The following is a 6,031-nucleotide window of genomic DNA, read 5'->3' as shown; positions in this document are numbered from 1 at the left end:
CAGGGAGAAAAATGCATGAATGAATGGAAATCCAAAGTGCCTGTAAACGTTCATTAAAATGAATAATTAATTCTGATTTCATGTGCCGTGGAGAGCCCAGAAGAAGTTTCCTCTCTTGTTTGTCAGAACAGCTTTGTCAAGTGCAACTGTTAACATGACCTCTGCCTTCTATTCAGTGTACCAAATTAAAAAAAAAACCCAAACAAACAAACAAAATGAATAATTAAAAAACAACAATAACAACAAAAGCCAAATCACAGCTGGCGACTGAAGCCTTTCAGAGGAGGGTGGGAGATCCCTTGTTCCAGCAGGTCCGGGGTGCTGCACCAGTGGTTCTGGGGTGCTGCTGTGCTAAGAACAGCTCCCGAGAAGAGGGGTGCAAAGGCAGAGCCCCGTAGAGTCCATCTAAGGTCCAGGTGGGGGATCTCAGCCCAGGCCGCCACGGTGCGGCCCACTTGCAGCTTGGTTTCCAGGGACCCAGCAGATGCAGTTGGTCCGAAAGCTGGCATCCCGGGTGTGGATGCAGTGCTGACAGCACAAGTTCTCATGGACCTGTTTCTTCCACCTGGCAATCAGGTGGTCTGCATAGTCTTCTCCGATGCAGGACTTAGACAGATCTCTGCTGAGGGTCTTGCGCTTATAAGAGAGGTCAAAGATGGATCGGGTTCTCTGGTGGTGGGTTTTGAACCTGGGCCACCAGAGACTCCCCTTTTCCTCTTTCCCTCATGGCACTCCATTTCCACTTCTCTCATCTTTTTTTTTTTCTTTCCTCCTTATTTTTTTATTTTATTTTGTGTGTGTGTGTGTGTGTGTGTGTGTGTGTGTGTACCGTCAAATCAGATCTGACTGGTACAGGAGGAGATTGCCCCTCCTTCTCCAGCAGGGCATCTGGTGGATTCGAACCACGTACTTCTAGGATTGCAGTGCAGCTTCTTGCCACTAGGCCACCAGAGCTCGCCTCATCTTTTGATCCAGTTCATCCCGCGTTGTTTCAGTCAACTCTCAGCCATCTTCTAGGAGCTTTCCGGCTCCTTTTATCTTCAAGCATTTTTGTTCACAAGGTCTTAGACTCTGCTTTGCAGGAGTGCAATGGGAAGACTTCTGGATGCTGCAGTTACAGGCTTGGATTCTTGTTCCGCTCTACCATTTACTTGCTTGTGACTTTTTCCCCTCGCTGGTTCTCAGTCTCCTCTTCAAGGGCTCTGCTTCCTTCAGCGAGTGCTTCCCTGCTCCAGAAGACACCACTTTGGCTTGTAGGTCAGCTGAGAAACTGAATGCCCTTTGAGAAACTCTAGCACTTCTACGTAGACCACCCTCTGGGAGTTCTTCATGCACATATTTTATTGCCTACATGTCCCTGAGATTTTAATGAATTTCATGTCCTCTGATGGAAAGCATAGGAAACACACGTGTTGCTGTGGACCGTCTAGTCATAGTCCACCCTCCACTGGGTTTTCCGAGGCAACTAATTACACAGGAGGAGATTACCCATCCTTCTCCCATGTGGATTTGAACCACATGCCTTTGGGATTGCAGTGCAGCTTCTTACCACTAGGCAATGTTGTTGTGGTGGTGGTTAAGTGCCGTGAAGTCGTAGGCGACTCATTGCGACCCTATGAATGAAAGTCCTGGGCACCTGTATAACTTTCAACCTCCCTCCAGGTTCATAGGGTTTCCGGAGGCAAGCTATTATGGAAGTGGATGCCACTCCTGCTTCCAAGCTTGTTTGAATCGGGGAGCTCCACCCAACACTGTCCACCAGGGGTGACCATTCTCCCGTTTGACTCACTAGGCCATAGGGACATATAAGGTGCTTAACATGACCTTATGTTGATTTGTTCAAATTCTCACCTTAGTTGAATTAATCATACACCTTTATTAACCATTTTGTATGACTGTAACAACTTTCCTATATCCAGTTGGTGAAGAAAATGTGTTTTTCATTTCAGGGTCTGTTGACCTTCAGGGACGTGGCCATCGAGTTCTCTCAGGAGGAGTGGGACTGCCTGGACCCTGCCCAGCGGGCTCTGTACAGGGACGTGATGCTGGAGAACTACAGAAATCTCCTTTCTCTTGGTGAACATACATTTCCTTTAAAAATGCGTCTGTCTGTATTTTTCTCTTGGTGAAATTTCTCCTTCCTTTACTTGGTGGAGTTTAAAGTCTGTGTTCTTAAGGCTGAGATTGAAGTGGTCCAGAAAACTTACCCCCTTATCACCCTGAAGGTGCCTAATCTCACCTGAAGTTGGTTCAGAAATCCAAACTTCACTATGGTCTTCAGATGATCTGCTCAATTTATGTTATGCGATTGTTGGCCTTATGGAACATATGAACTTTGACTATGTATAATTTTCTGGGTTTATCTCTGCTTTTGTTTGAGTAGTTGTTACAAGAGAGTTTGATACTTCTTTTATTATTATTTTTTTTTTTTTTGGCATGTATCGTCAAATCAGATTTGACTGGTACAGGAGGAAATTGTCCCTCCTTCTCCGGCAGAGCATCTTGTGGATTTGAACCGTATACCTCTGGGATTGCAGTACAGCTTCTTGCCACTAGGCCACCAGAGCTCCCTGAGAGTTTGATACTTCTATTAAATGCTTTAAACATTAAAAAAGAGGCAACAGTAGGTGAATTATTGCAATATATATTTTTTTGTTAATTCCGATTTATTGTAACCATATGAAACAGAAGCCAACTGTCTCCATATAGTTTCCAAGGCTGTAAATATTTACAGAAGCAAACTATCTCAGCTTTCTGAATAAAAGCTGCCAATGAGTATAAGCTACTGAACTTTTTGGTTAGCAGTTGAATATTTTAACCTTGGACCAAGATTTTTTTTTTCTTTTTTTTTTTTTCATTTTAGACTGGTTTACTTCCAAAGTTCATATACATTGTTTTTCGCACCAGATCTTTCCCCTTTCCTTTACCTACCCCTCCCCTAAAACCAAGATTCTTTGGTCTTTTTTTATCATGTTGGCAGAATTATGGCAATATTTTATAACAAACATCTGGGATGTTCTCAGGTTAACAAAGGACTTGCTGAGCAACCTTTAGAAACTATCTGAACAGCATATTCCTTTTTTTTTTTCTTATAAGCAGGAATCTTTCCTTGTGACATGAATATTGTTTCCATTTTGAAGAAAAAGACAGAACCCTGGACTGTGGAGAATCAGATGAACATAGGTAAAAGAACAGGTAAGTGGGAATATATCAAGATGGTAAGTGTAGGTTCGATGTGCAAGAGTGATCGTGGTGAGAAAAAAATCCACCAAAAAAAGATTGTTTGGCGGAAGTCTTCCCCAATTGGGAAAATAAAAATTTTCTTTCTCTTAAGTTCTCAAGGGAAATGTTTTCTTCCCCATTCTCCACCTGTCACTCTGTTATTATTTCCTTCAGACACTTAAAAGGTCAAGCAGAGTTAAAAAGCAGAGTCTTAATTCAGACCCACATAATGCTGTTATATAGTGGGTGTGAGTTCTTTGTTGCCATGGCTACGAGTAGGAGAGAGAGGGCTAGTAGAAAGGAGTCCTCTTAACTTCACTGGTTTCACCTTCTGTAAAGTTTTACAGGCCCAGCAGTCCAGTGTGGACGGTCACCGTGAGGTGGAGGGGACCTCATGCCAGTGGGTCTGGCTTTGATTATTAGCTTTCATTTCTTACAGGTTAGAATTGAGGTACTTTCTGAACCACCTACCCAGTTTCCATTCTCGCTTCACATTCTTTCCCCCCCACCCTTTTCTTTTTTTATTAATTTTGATGAACAGAGACTTAGGGTTTCCAGTTATTCATTATTGCACATTTCTCCCTGCCCACTCCTCCTCCCCCCAATTCACTCTTCTTAAAAAGTAAAAGAAAAACTCTTTCATTATTATGCAGTCCCTCCCCCCAAGTCCACTCCACTGTGCAGCCTTCATTCTGGACTCCTGTCATGACAATAGTACCCAATCATAGATCCCTTTTAAACAGTTCTCTCCCTCATCTGTTTCAATGCAGTATACATCATTCCTCCCCTCCTTTCTCTGTCTTCCCTCAAACCGTGACGTCAGTCCTGTTTTACAACAGTGGCCCTATACAATATTTGTCCTTTTGTGACTGAGATATTTCACTCAGCATAATGTCCTCCAGGGTCATCCATTTTGCATAATATTTCATGAGTTCCTTGTTTTTCAATGCTGCATAGTATTCCATTGTGTGAATATACCCTCGATGAGGTGGATTGATTCAGTGACTGGGATAACCGGGATGGGAGTGTCAGACGCAGGACAGAGCAAGGGTTAGGGCTGTTGTACACAGGGTCGCTATGAGTCACAGGCGACTCGGCGGCACATAACAACAACAACTATGAAACTCCAGAATTTTATTTAAACATCATTGGGTACTGTTGTCATCTCTGACTCCTAAAGACCGTAGGTATAAGAGAATAAAACCCTGCCTCATCCTGTACCTTTCTTACATCTTTGTGTATTTGCCATCGTTGTGCCAGTTTGCGTCTCTGAGGCCTTCCTCATTTTTTTGTAGATGCTGTACTTTTCCAAGCATGATGTCTTTCTGCAGGGCCTGGTTTCTTCACATAACATTTACTTACTATAAATTACTCTTGTTTCATCTCTATATCTTTTCTTTTTCCACAGTTGGATTTTAACATTAGGAATTTTGATTACCCTCAGGGTATCAAATGTGTTAAGTTACTGTCTCAGTCTGAGAAATATCACAGAATTCACATTTCACACCTTTGTTGCATTTTCTTTTTTTAACTTATTTTGTGTGTGTACTGTGAAATCAGGAGCTGACTGGTACAGGAGGAGATTGCCCCTCCTTCTCCAGAAGAGCATCTGGTGGATTCAAACCATGTACCTTGGGGATTACATTGCAGCTTCTTGCCACTAGGCCACCAGAGCTCCCTTGCATTTTCTGTTGTATACTATAGTCTCTAAGCATAGTGTGTTGTGTTAGGTTTTATTTACATTTTAATGAGGGTTTTTCCCCCCTAAATGTCTTATTTTTTAAAAAGTCTGTGTTCATCATGTTTAGCTTGCCAAAGCAAATGAAATCTTTCCTTTTACAAGAAATAGTTCGTGTTTGTGCATTATGTATTCCTTTATCATTGTTGCTTATGCCATCTTGATTTTTCACCCAACTACTCAAGGTCTGGCAATAGTCATCGCTTAACCTTTGAAGGCTGATTTGTTTCCATCTTTCTTTTTTAAAAAATTTTATTATCTTGTGTGTGTACCGTCAAATCAGACCTGACTGGTACAGGAGGAGATTGTCCCTCCTTCTCCAGCAGAGCCTCTGGTGGATTTGAACCGTGCACCTCTGGGATTGCAGTGCAGCTTCTTGACACTAGGCCACGAGAGTGCCCTGTGTTTCCATCTTTCTTAAAGCTGAATTCAGTTCACTTGTCCCTTACTGATTCAGATCTGAGTTTGATCCCTGGTATTTCCGTGGGCTTACATTGCTGCCCAACTCTGTGTACGGTGTGTCTGTGTACGAGTGAACTCCTCTGGCATCATCTGGCACCCGGAATATCTTTCTGTTAGCAGCATTCTTCTGTAAAAGTCATCATATGCTCGGAGGTCATTTGGCTATTTATCCATTAAGGACAATGCTTGATTTTTGTTCCTTTCATATTCTTTATTTAGCAGAATGTAATATTAAAAAGTCAGTTATCCATAACACAGTTTTCTCTTCCTCAGTCAGTTTATCTCCTCTAGAATATTGGTCTTTCCTGACTCTCCTTACAAGGGGTCAGTTTTTATCCCAAATAATATGTTGTATGTGTGTTTACATATAACTTACTAACCCAGGTGTGTTCTCGTCTGTAGGGTCACCAAGAGGTTGTATTTTTTAAAAAAATGTTACTTTAAAGGGAGCTCTGGTGGCCTAGTGGCAAGACGCTGCACTGCAATCCCAGAGGTGCGCGGTTCAAGTCCAACAGATGCTCTGCTGGAGAAGGAGGGGGCAATCTCCTCCAATACCAGTCAGATCTGACTTGACGGTACACGTAAAAATAATACAATAAAAAATTATTT

At 42.3% G+C, this 6,031-nt stretch overlaps 1 pseudogene; it reads left to right on the top strand.

Annotated features, from left to right (window-relative positions):
* LOC102843882 overlaps positions 1-6,031 on the top strand; it is a 17,538-nt pseudogene that overhangs the window by 5,085 nt on the left and 6,422 nt on the right.

This window comes from Elephantulus edwardii, unplaced genomic scaffold, assembly GCF_000299155.1.
Source record: "Elephantulus edwardii isolate Elephantulus edwardi_28Jun2011 unplaced genomic scaffold, EleEdw1.0 scaffold00208, whole genome shotgun sequence".
NCBI lineage: Eukaryota > Metazoa > Chordata > Mammalia > Macroscelidea > Macroscelididae > Elephantulus > Elephantulus edwardii.
Note: the sequence above shows the minus strand (reverse complement) of the source record. Positions and strands in the feature narration are given on the sequence as shown.